The sequence below is a fragment of the Pipistrellus hanaki genome (genome assembly GCF_964339955.1).
Source record: "Pipistrellus hanaki genome assembly, chromosome: 3".
Lineage (NCBI taxonomy): Eukaryota > Metazoa > Chordata > Mammalia > Chiroptera > Vespertilionidae > Pipistrellus > Pipistrellus hanaki.
Genome location: NC_140505.1, coordinates 125,041,358 through 125,056,991, shown reverse-complemented (window position 1 = coordinate 125,056,991; position 15,634 = coordinate 125,041,358). Strand labels below are relative to the sequence as shown.

General features: G+C 43.1%; 1 protein-coding gene across 1 annotated transcript in view; it reads right to left on the bottom strand.

The window, feature by feature from the left end:
- Positions 1-4,205: 4,205 nt before the first annotated feature.
- NAP1L1 (nucleosome assembly protein 1 like 1) overlaps positions 4,206-15,634 on the bottom strand; it is a 458,483-nt gene continuing 447,054 nt past the window's right edge. The window contains exon 14 of the mRNA XM_084876315.1: positions 4,206-4,217. The gene's annotated coding sequence lies outside the window, so the exon portion shown is untranslated. The remainder of the gene's footprint in view (positions 4,218-15,634) is intronic.

The following is a 15,634-nucleotide window of genomic DNA, read 5'->3' as shown; positions in this document are numbered from 1 at the left end:
CACTCCTGCCCCCTCCCCTGGCCTTCCCCAGACTACTGTCATTGGTACTTTTAGAACAAGTGTTGCTATTCAACTACAGCCTTCCACTCACCCACCCAGTGCTTCTCTTAGGAGAAACGACCCTTTTAACAATGTGAGTTAACATAACTCTCAACAAGAGAAATTCTGACAGCACGTGTACCTTTATTGCTCAGTGTTAGGTCATGAGTAACTACTGAGCAGAGAGGAGAAGGCTTACAGTACAGAATTTGGTAAAATGTAAAGCAATAATATAAAAGGCATAGTGTCATTATTTTTAAAACCTGTACTTTAAAGAAAGACTGTCGTGTTGACAAACTTGCTATTCTGAAATTAATAGCGATATGGGACAAACATGCACATTTCTTTTCATGTGCAGCTCACTCCTGACTGGCTATCTAATGGAATAGTTCAGGGTTTATCTTTATAAACTTCCCTTTGGGGTCTAGTGACTATTCATATTTTCCAGATTATTATGTCTTAATTTTATTTGGCGTAATGCCTGACTTTAAAATTATAAGCAACTATTCATGGGGTCTATCAGTTAAGGCTCCAGGGCACTAGATTGACAGACCTGTCTTAGCCATTCATGGTGAGTTGGCCTTTCTGCACCTCAGTTTCCCCAAGTATAAAAGGAGGATCACAATAATGCCTTTCTCAAAACACTGGATGATGAAGCTATGACATAATGCGTGAACAATACTTAACACGGTGCCTGGCTCTTCGCAAACAATAAACAGATGTTTATTCTTTTAAGTATCTTTTGTAGTTTTGTTTTTGGCATGGCCTCTAGAAAGCTCAAACTGCTTTTATTCTGGAGAAAACGATACCAAGTCCTTGACTAAAAGCGGATTTCTGTGCTATAACAGTCCTGCCTGCGATGTCCGAGGAGAAAAACCACTCTCTGGAGAACAATTTGCTTGAGGAAAGCCTGAAGTAGTAGACTATTTTTATTTTGTTTTAAAAATAGAAACACATGCAGCAGTTTGAGTTTGTGTCCGTGAATGTGTCACATCCTGGCCAGACGATTTTCGTCTTTCCACAAGAATTAGTGCAGTATCAGGAAGGCCTTTCAGCTCTCCCCTTTCTTGCTCTCCCTGGAGCTCATGAGCTCCAATAGGTACAATGGTAGGCTTTGACACTTCTCTAAATGGTGCCAGGGTGTCAGTTACGAAAAAGACGTCAGGATGCTGTCTGTGTCATTGTGTCCTCCCTTCTGTTTTCCAGTCGGGATTTCCCCCATCTTGTGCACAGGCCAGTATTCCTGTCTTTGGAGAATTTGTATGGGCTTTGCCTCTGCAAATAAAAAAAAAAGGTAATTGAATTCATCTGTTCATTTTTGACCCCTGTTCTAACCTCAGTCATCACCCCACTATCGGTCCAAGGGTGATGGGAGCTTTGTTTATGAGGGAAAGAGCAGGGCAGAGTCAACTGACGGGTCAGGGTCAGGTGCTAATGAAACACTGGGATCAGCTGGTGGCAGCTTCAGCATCTTTCACAGGACACTGAGCATGAATGAGCAAGGGCTCAAGGGCACCTTTCAGAGAAAAGCAGAGGGGAGGGGGGTATGCTGAAGCCCCGTCAGCCATCGCTGTCCTGCACAAACATCCCCAGCCTTGCACCTGGCCTGGTCTGTGGAAGGATGGGGCAGTTTATGGCAGAGATGCGCTGCCAAATCTTTTATAACCTGGCAGAGGATCAGACACAATCTATGAAACCACCAATATCTCACAGGCTCCCTCCCATGCTTAGCCTCCCAGGAGTACCCCTTTTACAAGCCTGTGGTTTCTGCTCCTTTGGGCATGGAGGCTGGGTCACTATTTTGGGAACTGACAGTGGAAACAGTCAGCTTGGCTGTGTTCAAGCTCTTGAGTGTATGCAAGCAATCGCAAAATTTGGCTTCTTGATCTGAAATGACACCTGATATGAAACTGTCCCCTAAGGAGGTGTCAAGCATAAAAATTCAACAGAGAGGAAGAAGCATGAGTCCAACTGAGCAAAGACTGGAACTGGTAAAAATGAACTCTGTAACGACTTTTAAATAGTCTCCCAAACGCTCCATTGGGAAATGGGAGCTTAGTTAGGGAACAAAGAGTTTTATATTCAGTTAGGGGAAATCAGGAAGGCAGGCAAGCAAGCAGTTGGGAGCCAGCAGTCCTGGATTGTGAGAGGGATGTCCCATATTGGAGAGGTTGCAGGCTGGGCTGAGGGACATACAAATTCCGTGCACGGGGCCTCTAGTGTGTGTGTGTGTGTATATTGCCATTTAAAATGAAAGGAATAAACCATTTACTATAACTTTTACAAATAAGAAAAAACCCCTTGCCTCCCAGGTCGTCCTAGCAGGATGTGTGAATGGGGGAACACAGCAGGAGGAGTACCAGTGAGAGGTGACCTCAGAGACCACTCCGGGTGCCTGACATTGATTCCTGTGTAACCCTGTCCATAACTGGAGTGTGGGGGCATCTTATGTTGTGAGAACTTCATTTCACAGTGATTTAAAATAAGTAAGCTGCAATAGAAAGCAAGAGATTATCTTCTCTCAGAAAGCAGAGAAATAGAGCCCTCGATTCTTCCCACTTTGGCCTGTGTTCACAGCGGGGCTGTTAAATGGGCAGCCAGCTGTGTTTTCTCACCTGTCCATCAGAATGTTTGGGAAATGGATCCTTGACCTCCATGTTAGTCAATAACTTCAGTCTTGAAAAAGACCACATCAAGGCTGGACTCTTTGGCATTGAATATTCATGAATTTCCATGTCATAGTCACAGGTTTTAGCTTTCCACACAAAATAAATTATTAAGTCACTTGTATTGACACAAAGGTTTTAGCCCAATTTATCTGAAATATATACATATAAATTTAGTAAATTTTACAATAACACCTAATTTAGAGGAAAAGCTAAACATTGGTTATTCAGGGGCCATTATTTTTTTTTATTATTATTATTATTACTCTCTCTTTTTTTAGAAGAAAGGAATATTTTGAATATATTTGAGTGTTTGTGAAGACAAAAAGTTTAAATTCACAAAGCCTAATGGCTGGAAGCAGCAGTTTTTATATAAAACTATGTACAAAGTTCTGTCTGTCTATCTACCTACCTATCTTTCTATTTATTTATTGAGAATAGTCCTTTAAAACTTTTCAGCTACAGAATTTTTAAAAAATTTATCTGAAAATGAAACCTAAAAGCAGTGGTGTTCCATTGTTACTGGGGAGTAGCCTGCACCCTTCGGGCCTGTGATGGCTCCCTTTATGTTTGGAAAAGGGGCAGCAGCAGCTGAAGGTGTGGTTGACACCCCAGGGTGGGTGCTTCCTGCACTCCCAAGAGGAAATGCTTGCAAACCAGCCTGTATAACAGCCACCAAATAGGCTGCTTCAGCCTTTGCCAAACTAGTGAGAATAATCCATTATCATTAATTAATTAGAATATACAACCCCCCTTTTCAATCTGTCCTGGCTGGAAACACTGTAGTAAAATTAAGCAGCATTCTTCCTAATGAATAATTTGAGTTAAACATCCTAAAATCACAGCCGATGCATAAATAGGATGCCTTCTGAACCAGTAAAGGGTAGAGAAGTTCAGGAAAAACTATTTGTAACTACCTAGCTATTTATAAAAAAAAGTATCTTGACTTATATTGCATACTTCAGTGAGAGGGGGTAGACTGCTCTTATTTGCTTGCATATTAATTATACTTATTGAGGTAACATTGATTAATAATGCTTACAATTTTATTTCTGCTGATAAATACATCTATTTTGGCTGTTATTGAGTATTTGTATCAATGGCCAAGGCAATGTTTAATAATGTACTTGAGCCAGTGTTGGTCCCAGACTGTGAGGTCTCAGGAGATGGACTCACATCTGCTTGACTTTAATTCTTGGCCAATTGCTGTGTGTATGCAGCACCTAGGGATGGCCTTGGACCCAGATCCCTTTCTATTGCTTCCTGTTCCTCCTTGTTCTCCCTCTGGTCCCCATTCAGACTTTTTAATGAAAGCAAACCACTTCCCTCCATAAAAATATTGCATCTGCAAAACTTTCCTCTTGAGCTTCTGTCATGCCAGATGGAAAAGTGCATGAAATGCAGATACTTGGCTTTAACCAAAATAATTATAAGAGACTATGAAGGCCTAGGGGCCCCTATAGTTGTGCTTCACTGGCAAAGTGTTGTTTTTGTTTATTTGTGTTAAACAGTGAACCTTATTAATTATACTTATTGAGGTAACATTCAAATAAGCCTTAGCTAATCAAACATTATAGTCCCTATGACAACATTTTCTAGAATGTTAGAAAGAGATGAGATAAGGGCATAGACAATTTATGATTCTCTATGAAAATGGAACAGCCATGTCCAGTGTCTTCTAAAACCTGGGCTCAACTTTCCTCTGAAACTATGTAGATTACATCTGATTCCTAGGTACTTTCTAAATAAAAAAACAAACAATGTCATCAAAAATCTATTCTTCAATTGCTCCTTAAAGCTAGGGAAATTCTGTGCTTTCAAAATTCAAGTTCCCAAGGAAGACGGAAGTTTTTTGAAAAGTATGTGTTTCTTAGTAAATTTGAACTGGTGCATTGGTCCTGGGCAATATAGTAGTTTTCAGTCCTGAGGCAGGCAAATCAACCCTAAATGGATTTATCTTTTCACAAGTCTGTGCTGGGAAGAAAGGAACAAATGATGTGGAGGAGGCTACTGAAATAAGATATCATTTATTCTCAGATATAAGGGTCCTTACAGCTTTAAATGAATATTGGCTTAAAATAGTTGGTAGTCCATTCACTCATTCGCCAATTTATTCTGTAGATGTTTATTTATTCTGAGATAACAGGCACAGTGCCAGGTTTGGGTTATGATGAGTAAGGCACATCTTCTTTCTTTACGGTATTGTGGGTTAGTGCTACACACACAGAAATAAACAAGGACTGGTAATGTACAAACAGAAGATGTTCAAGGTTCAGAGGGGGAACAGAAAAGGGGGAACTAACCCAGCCTGGGACAGGAGGTGGCAGTGAGAGTGCTGGCCTAAGAGGTGTGTATGAGAGCGGAGAGGGGTGAGCAGGGAGAGATCATCAGCGTCAGATTGTGAAGGACCGTGTGCACCAAAATGACTCATCTGGCCTTCATCTGCCTCTGCGTCTCTCAAGACTTTGGTATCCTTTGTGACCCATATCCCCAAACCACAGGATAAACAAGAAATGTCTTCCTGGAGCTTTGGCTCTGCTTAGTGGTGAGTGTTTCAAAATATTTGTTACTAAAGGAGTAGAATGCAAAGTCTGCATGCATTTGTAAGATAATTATGAGATTCCTAAGATATTTGGTACTTGTGTTGGGTAACTTCAGGCTGTATCTCCACATGCCTTTACCGTAGAAAGGTTTGCAAAGCATATTGTGATGCGAACTGCTTAGGCAGACCATTAATAGGAGCCATTTGGCAGTTTAGAAAGAGCCCGGCTACAAAGTGGGTAGTGATTTAGAGAAGGGTGAGAGTGAAAGCAAGGAGAGCAGCTCGGAGGCTCTTGCAGCCAGCAATATGAGTAATTTCACTGAGTCTAACTAGGGCAGCAGCATCAGGGATGAAAAAAGTGATTTTTAAGACAATGTGGTGATAATCTCAAGGAGATAATTGTTAATTTATTTCATTAAAAATACTTATTGAGTGGCTACCACATTCCAGGCATTGTTCCAGGGATATAGCAGGGAATAACTAGCAAAAGACCCCTGGTTTCTTGGGCTTATATTCTAGTAGAAAGAGATAAACAAATAAGTAAATAAGAAATTGACTTAATCATATAAATAAATGATAAGTACTCTGAAGGAATTGAACTGGCTAATAAGATAGTGCCTTGGGGAGCAGATAAGGTGGTCAGGAAAGAAATTTGGAGTGTGAATAGGGAATGAAGGCAAACAGGCTGGATAAATGACAGTGTTTTATACTGAGACCTGGAATACAAGAAGAAAGGAAGATTTGAGAGAAAATAATGTTGAAGAGGTTGTCAGTTTGGGAAATCCATGAGAACATGCTTCATATTATCTATAGTACTATTAAAAGGGTAATATGCAAATTGGTCAGGATGCCCTCACAGTAACAACTGAACAGCAGGCTGCATGGGGCAACCAGGCTGGCAGAGGGGAGCAAGCAGTTGGGGGCAACCAGACCATTAGAGAGGGCACTTGGGGCCAACCAGGCTGGTAGGGGGGAGGGCAGTTAGGGGCAACCAGGCTGGCAGGGGGGGACAGTTAGGGGCTATCAGGCTGGCAGGCAGAGGCAGTTAAGAACAATCAGGCTGGCAGGCAGGTGAGGAGTTAGGAGCCAGTGGTCCTGGATTGTGAGAGGGATGTCCAACTGAAGTTGGACAACCCCCTGAGGGGTCCTGGATTGGAGAAGGTGCAGACTGGGCCAAGGGGACTCCCCCTCCTGTGCATGAATTTCATGCACCGGGCCTCTAGTCTATACTATCATATTAAAAGGGTAACATGCAAATTGGTCAGGGCACTGTCACAGTAACAACCGTCAGCAGGCTGTGTGTGCAGCAAGCACTGGTGGACAGGGACTTGCAGTGTTGGGGACGGGGATGGGGACAGGGACTTGCAGCATTTGGGACGTAATGGCAGTGGGAATGAAGGCAGAGGAGGTGGGCCCAGCGGAGGGCAGCCTGTACTCCCCACATGGTGGTGGCAGTGGCCATGAACACTTCCAATGATCACTGCCGCTTGCCCAGAAGGATCACAGGTTCCTTCTGCCAAGTGGCAGCAGAGCCGCTCTGACAGGAAACCTCTGCACCAGCAGCATAGGCAGGTGAATGAGGGAAAGCCCAGCAGTGAAGGCGGGTGAGGGTGAGGGACAGCCCAGCAGCTAAGGAAAGTGAGGGCGAGGGAAAGACCAGCAGCAAAGGCAGGTGAGGGAAAGTCCAAGCTCCATGGCTAGAGCCGTGGCCCAGCCACACCCCACCGTGGCCTCTGGTACTATGGGTCAGGGGTTCTGAAAAAGGCAGCTTCTTCCTGTGGCTTTGCAAATTCCCAGGCCACCTCCATCACCCCTCAAGTCCCTTGGGTCAGGGTCGGGAGTCAGTGGAGGCCTCCAGGTGTCCAGGCAACCAATGTAGGGAATTTCCTCTAGCAGCTGAACGCAATGATCCAGGGCCGGAGGGAGACCTGCACCCTCCCCTGCAGCCAGGAGAACCCTGGAAGACCCAGTCTGCCCATCACTGGATGAGCGCACCCGATTGGTTAAGCACGGGGAAGCTCATGGCCGATGGCTGCTGCCACTTGCCCAGGGCCGGCCCAGGACTCAGGCAAACCACCGATGGCCGCTGCCACTGTGAGAGCCTGAGGCTCAGACAATGAGAGACAGGCGAGGCTCAAGCAAGCTGCAACAGCTGTGATGGCCAAGTCTCAGGCAGCCTCGTGGCCAGCAGTGGCAGCAGCAGAGGCGTGACGAGGGCATCGCCTTCCCATGAACACAGGATCCCCTCCTATCAGTAGGACATCCCCTGAGGGCTCCTGGACTGTGAGAAGGGACCCCTCCTCTCTAGTGCATGAATTTTGTGCACCAAGCCTGAGCATATATCTGCACATACACACACACAAAATGAATCATCCATACATAGATGGGTAAGTACAAAAACTACATATCAAAATAGCAGCGATGTGAAGTGGATGTAAGGTCCTAGAGACTTCTTGGGCAGGTGTGAGGGTTTGAATGACAGTCTTTATTGGCTAAGAACCATCAACATGCATGGCACACACGGCATGTTCGCTCACATTCGGTAGATACAGTCCGTGGGTTCCTGGTTTGATTTGGAACGTGCACTGCTCTGCTTTTACCAGTGGAAACACCATAAGTGTACACAAGGCTCAGCCCATGCTCTCCTGGGGGGGGAGGGGGTGCTTTTGACACCACTTCTTCACTGTCCACCTGAACTTCAGAAAACACCTGCACAGTCCCCAGAGAGACTTGAAGCTATAATGAGGCCTCCGCCCAGCAGCTCAGGGAAGCCATTAAAATAATGAGGGAGTCTGGTGTTCTTCCTTGCTAGTTCCCTAGAGCCCCAAGTATGGAATTTAACACTCCAGTTTCCAAGGATGTGTTGAAAAGTTTTGTCCTCCCCAGACAATGTGAGACAATAAAACCCCAGTGGGAAAAAGGAGGAAGCCCAAGAAATGCCTTCTGGGAACAAGTGCGGGAACAGGACATAAACAATGCCCCCCCCCCCCCCTTTTCAACCGTCTTCCACTGAAACTGAATCTCTTTCTTCAACCACTATTGCTTAATAATCCTAGCATTTACATTGACCTTTAAACTGGCCATTTGGCTGGAGCCAGTTTTCTGTGAGGCAGATTTCGCTAGGAAAGTGCCCATTGGTTTATGCTGAAATCTTTCATAATCAAGAAAGCCACAGAGGACACTCGTGGAGTCTTCCAACGTCAACATTAAAAAACACCCCAACTTCAAGGGAAAAAATGTGCCCCCATGAAAGGGCACTTTGAGTAAATGGATGTTTCTTTTCTGACATGCAACCTTAAGTAGATCTTTTCATGGATTATCCTATTACAGTAGATGGAAATCAGTGACCCTCTACTAGTCATGGGGTTATTATCTGTTAAGAGTAAACTTAAAAACCAAAGTGCACCAGTTAAAGTCTGAACGACAGACATCTTAGGAGGATGTTGATTGTGTTGACCTGGTCACAATTACTCAGGGGATAGGACTGGAGAGGCTTGATGTTTAAGGAAGAGACCAGGATATGAAACAGCTTATGCTTATCCGAAAGCCATACTCCTCTAGGACTGAATGTGGGCATGTGACCATCTTGCTTTTCTGCATTTTTCTTCACATGCTCAGAGTGTCAGGAGAGTTCTGGCACATGCCCATGCCCTGAGGCTGTTTCTATACTTGGCTAGGCTGAAATTAAATAGAAACCAAAAAGCCCCTAATTTTCTATGTTCTGACCAGAGGGGATATCCAATGACTAAATATCTGTACCCATTTGTAGTTTTTCCCCAGAAAAAAAACCACACAAATCAGCTGGATTCCATAAATCAATTCTAATCCAAAGAACTGTATATATTTGTCAACTTTTTTTTTTTACAAAAAGAATAAGCAGATACCCAGTCAGACGAATTACTGAGAACTACTCTATGTCAGTGCCACATTAGTCTGGCATTGTAAAAATAGTTGTAATTTAATATTCAAAAGAAAGTACAACAGCCCTAGCTGGTTTGGCTCAGTGGATAGAGCGTTGGCCTGCGGACTGAAGGGTCCCAGGTTCGATTCTGATCAGGGCACATGCCCAGGTTGTAGGCTTGATCCCCAGTAGGGGGAGTGCAGAAGACCGCTGATTAATGATTCTCTTTCATCACTGATGTTTCTATCTCTCCCTCTCCCTTCCCCTCTGAAATCAATATATATATATATATATATATATATATATATATATATATATATATATATATTTTAATTTTCATAATCTTTAAAAAGAAGAAAAGAATAACAGCATAGCATTTCCAGTTAAAAAATATGATGAAATTGAAATGAAGGAAAATTGTCATTTGCCTAATGCCTGATATCCTGAATACTGGAGGGAAAAATATTCTAACTTGGGTATCTTTAAATTTAAAGACACCCCCTTTACCCCCATTAGGTCTCTTCATCTCCTTAGAACAGTGTATGGCAAACCGCAGCTCTCGAGCCACATGCAGCTCACAAGCCATGGTTTGCCACTCTGTTGACTAATGAGTTTGCCGACCACTGGACTAGACTAAATGTTACCGTGTAGTTGGAAGCAGTGAGGATTAGCCAATTGTGGCACACTGTGTGCAAAGAGGTAAAGGGTAGTATATGATGGTGGTCGGCAAACTCATTGGTCAACAGAGCAGCTAACCTCCACCTTAGGAAAACCTGAGAGAGAGAGAGAGAGAGAGAGAGAGAGAGAGAGAGAGAGAGAGAGAGAGAGAGAGAGAGAGAGAGAGAGAGAGAGAGGAGAAGATAAGTAAACTAAAAGTATAGCAGGAGAGAGGGCTGCTGTTTTGGGAGCGTGACTGCCTCCATTAGGAGCAGAAAGTGCCCATGGGTTGGCTTTTATCTTGGCGAATTCACCACTGCTGACAGCCGGGCTCTCCATCTTGCAAACTCAGAACAATTTAATCTGGTCTAGATTCCAAAGTTGATTCAGCTAGAGTATACCCTTTTCATTCTCTCAAATATCACAAAGATGTGTATAAAAAACAAAACAATCTTTATATTTATAAAATGAGAAATATAGCATCCAAGTTGAATGGGCAGTCAATTAACCAAACTAGCACATGTTCTTCCAATAGATAAGCTGTAAGAAATGCCAAATTATAATCACAATAAGCAAGATTTTGTATGTCATTCAAAAAATATACCACATCAGACACTAATAGCCATCCAAACAATTGAGAATTGATTACTTGGACCAAATAATCAATTGGTCTTGATTACTGGACTAAGATCTCACTCAGCCTTGAATATTTAGTTATGAGTTGCCAATATTTATGGTGCCCTCCTTTTCCTCTATGGCTAAATAGTTCATCTTTCATTTACTACATTAGCATAATTAACTAAGCTATTGACAGTCTTTGAGGCAAGGCACCCATTTTTATTTTATTTAGATTTCTTGAAATAAATTTGTGGCTAGCTATTATATGTTCAAAGCTCAACCTTCAGAGAGCAGCCATTAACTTTCTCGAAATCTAGTTCGCCATCTGCACCTGGAGAGAAAAAATAAGCATCTGCAGGTTTTAGCCATATCTAGGACAACAACAAAAATCCAGTTTTCATTGAGTTGGCATAAAAAAATCAGATAATAAACAAAAAATAAGCAATACTGGTTCTACATGCAAAGGAAACAGTTTATTTGGCACAACTGTCCCTTAATCTGATGCCTCACTGAAAAAAATTTTAAGCAACTCATTTGCAGCATAAAACAACCATTCTGGAGAAAATACTTCTCATGAATAACTACAGAAAAAAATAAATAAGAATGTTGCCACCAAGAAAATTTGTTAACTTGTAACCTTACTGGATCAGAGCCTCTGTTTATTGTCATCTGTCTGTACATATCAATGATGAAGCAGCCTTCAGTTTAAGAAGGTAACAACTGGCAATTTCCCAGATGTAATTACCCAAAGAGAGGACAGTATGGTGTAGACTGCAAACACTTGCACAAAGGATATGTGCAAGCAAATGAATGTGTCTGAGTTAAAGTAGGGGCATGAAAGAGGAAATACTATTTTTATGCCATTACAATATCAGGAAAAGACTGCAAAGAGACAGCACCATGGAAGTAAGGAAAGTTACACTGAACACATAATTACAATCCCCTTTACGGAGAAAAGTGTCTTTCAGTGGCAGACATCACAGAAACCCATCAAATTTCATCAGGCTTATGTTATAAATATCGGAGAGAAAAGACAAGGAGAGATTATTAGTTAAGCAGAGCATTACTTTTCTAGTGATGAGATAAGGATGGCCATGGAACCAAATATGCCTGTTTTTCAATTCAGACAAATAGAAGCAGGACAGACTTAGAGTGAATGGGCTCTGAGAGCTGGACCTACAGGTGGAGTAGGCATGGGGTGTTGCAAGTCTAGGAGCAGAAAGGAGTCTCCCCAAAACGAATCATGCCTCTCAGTCCCTGCCAGGGAAATCCCTCCATGGACAATGTTATTTCTATTCTGATTCAAATGCCATTTGGAAGGAAAGAACATTAACAGCTTCTAATTATATACTTTTTAGTGGGAAATAATTTCACAAAAGTGTATTGATGGCCTAGGCCCTGCAATAGGCACTAAGGAATATAGATTATAGAATTAATTCAGATATAATTCCTTGTATCATGGGTCTTAGATTCTAATTGGGAAGAAGGCCATCAATGAAATAGTCCGTAAGTGAGTGTTTAGTGCTGACAAAGGTAAGAGCTATGCAGAAGGAAAAGCAGGGCCTGAAAATACATCTGACCTCATCTAGACTGGAGTCCAGGAGAAGGTGTCTGAGGGCCCGATCACTGAGCTGATGGCTGAAGGCTGAACAGGAGACAAGTAGGTGGAAGAAGGATAGAAAATCATTGTGGCTAAATAGCAGTATGTCCAATATCCATAATAGAATATCATTCAGTCACAAAAAGGAGTAATTAACCTGGAAAACAATATGCTGAGTGAAATAAGTCAGACACAATAGGCTACATAGTGTATGATTCCATTGATATGAAATATCCCTAATAGGCAAACCCATAGAGACAGAAATTAGATTATTGGTTGCCAGCATCCGGGGGAAAGGGAGAATGAGGAATAATTGTTTAATAGGTGCAGGGCTTCTTTATGGAGTGATGGAAATGTCTTGGAACAGGATGCCTGTGATGGTGACACAACACTGTCAATCCACTACAATTGTATTTTATCAACCTGGCTAAGTTGGAACAATGTTTTTCAGAATGTTCCTCTCTGTCTATTTACAGGTCATTGTGGGCCTCAAGAGACATTTGGTATAAGATTGGGAAAGTGGAGGTGGAGCTGTGGCTGTCTTGCTTTCTGGGTTTGTTTTTTAATTCTTGAAAGGTGGGTGTGGTCACCACGCGCTTGTTACTGCTCTGCAGCCCTCCGTGTTGGCCTGGGCAGCAGTGGGGCCCCGGCCAGATCCTCCTGCAGGAGCAGCTTCCCTGCCGCCGGGGTCAGATGCCCATTGAGCTGCGTGATGGAAGGCACCAGCTTCTCTTTCACGCGCTTGTCTTTTCTCGCTGTGCTTCACATCCATCTTCTTTTCCCAGCTGTCCGTGGGCTTCAGGTGCCAGCACCGGACACAGGAACTTCCATCCTTCCTTAGACCTCTTAGCCAGGGCCCAAGCACCGTGCGGCCAAATCCTTCTAATTAGCTGTATATAAATATTTTCTCATAAACCCGCATATAACATACATATGCTCTTGCTTAAACCCTAACTGATATATGATATACCAAAGTATCGTTTTTAAAAAGTTACAACTGTGACTCCATAAATACATACCGAGCATGAGAAAGATTTGTTTACCTTATTCACGAGGGAAGCAGCAAGGCTGCAAAGATAATTCAAAGATACAGGAGACCCATGTCAATAAAAGAAAGCTGGGATATAGTTGGCTAACTTAGATTCAAAACTGCTTTCTGGACAGCATGACCATCAGAGCGTGACCTGGGGGACTTTATTTTCTTTTGGAGAGAAATAATTTGTGCCTCAACTGGGCAAAAACAATTTTCACCTTATCAACTTCCTTCAAGTTAAGATGTAAGTTTATAGCAGTTTGGCCCTAATTAATAACTGGTAAATCAGACACAGTGGGATCTCCCAGGGCCAGGCTTGCTAGACACTGCTCTATCAGCTTTATAATGCCATCGTTGTCCTTTTGCTTCATTTCAAAAATTTGGATAATGTTTTAGCAGGTTTATGTGCATTTTTTCTGCAGAAAGCAGCTATTGTCTACATTAAAGAGATTCACAATCTTTTTTTTTTTTTTTTTTTTTAAATTCTTAAAACTGGATATTGCCGAGACCGGTTTGTCTCAATGGATAGAGCGTCGGCTTGGGGACTGAAGGGTCCTGGGTTCGATTCCGGTCAAGGGCATGTACCTTGGTTGCAGGCATATCCCCAGTAGGGGGTGTGCAAGAGGCAGCTGATCGATGACTCTCTCTCATCAATGTTTCTAACTCTCTATCTCTCTCCCTTCCTCTCTGTACAAAATCAATAAAATATATTTAAAAAAAAAGAACTGATTAAAAAAAAAAAACAAAAAAACAAAACAAAACAAAACAAAAAAAACTGGATATTTATTACCAATACTTGTACATAAAGCTCAAAGCAAAACTATGGAATAGAATATGGTACAGTATTGGACAAATACCTTATTAGTGACTTTTGAAACTGACTCTATTATTAAGATTCACAATCTTAAAAAAAGCATAACAAGCAATGAACTAAAAAAGCAAAAAATAACTGATCTTATTCAAATTGTATAATAGTTGCAAAAATAAGAAAAACTGTTTAATCCTAAAAGCGAAATAAACATTTCTAGGATTAAACAGTCTTATTTAGTTGAATTTTCTCCTCCCATTCTATATAATAAAGATGTAATATGCAAATGGTCATTACGCCTTGAGGCCTAAGGACAGTCCGCATAACGACCAGATCAGGGATCAGCAGGAGGGTGGGGCAGTGAGCTACAAGTGGGCAGTGGAGGGCTACAGGAGGGGGCAGGGCAGCAAACTATGGTGGGCGAGGCAGTGAGCTGAGAGCTACTGGAGGGCAGTGAGCTACTGGCTCACAGATTTGTGCGCAGGGCTACTAGTTGCTAATAATTCCCGACAGATGCTCAAATTTCCACATGTTAAAGACAGCCATAAAATCTTGTTACCCTTTGAAGCTACAGTGTTCTCTTTATTTACTTGAATAATAGGCACCACTTACGGAGGGCTTACTATGCAGCAGGCACCGTTACATACTTTGTCTCCTTAAAGCCCCACAACAACCCCTTGTGCAGATGTATAATAACTGGCCTCTTACTCCAAGGAGGAAGAGAGCTAGCCAAGCTGTCTACAGCCACGCCACAGACGTTTGAACTCGGGTCTCTCTTCCTTTAGAGACCACACATTTATCTTCTGGAAAACACACTTGAACGATAAATATGTTTATTCCATAGTCACTGCTTATCTCCTTTGCGGTCAGTACATAATGCATGCAGGTTGTCTTGGTGAGAGTCAGGGGCCTGGCTCATCAGAGCACTCCGTACCTGTCAGTTCTCTCAATGTCCCTCTACCCCCACCAATGCCTACAGAAAGGGGTTTCCAGGGTTCTGTTTACCTCCTTTCTCCAGGCGGTGCCATGTTTTAGGTATTATAGTGACAGACATTGATACCGCTGTAATTAGATAGCTAATAACAACAGGAAGAAGCAAGGGGGGGGGGGCATACGGTTTAAGCGTGGCATCTGGACAGCTTCCCCGGTAAAGCTGCAACTCTACTCTCCCCAGGGAGCCATCCGTCCATTCCAAGCAGGTCACTGGGGGGAGGGGTCCAACAAAGGGGAGATGGACGCATGTGCAGTAAAGTTGGGGTGACACAGGAAAGGTGCCAGTCTAACCTGGAACAGAGATCCTTGGCCAGAAGAGGTGGGGCCACGGCAAGTGTGTGAAATCTTAGAAGGTTAAAGTCCCCAGACAAAGGAATTCTCATGCTCTTAGACAGCTTATTCCTCTGGCTTTGCTCCCACTTCCTTGCATTTGCTCGTGTTCCTAGAAGCCACATGGTCCACAGCCACGCCACGGACTGATGGACTGCAGCTGGGAACACCAACTACTAAGCCAGCCTGAGGGGGCCCGGACGGCGCAGGCCTGGGATGGGAACTCCGGGCAAGGGCGTCGATCCTGGCCCTGCTGAGGACACAGCTGGACTTCTTCCATGGCTGGACGGAGCAGGAGGGGACCTAGGGAACTCAGGGATTTAATTCCACACACATAAATGCCACTCACGTGCCAGTCTCAGGAAATTCCTTTTCTCAAGCCTCTGCAAGAAGCCCATTTCCACTGGCAACAGGTGGGGCAAGGAGACCTCCCCTCTGATAACAAAA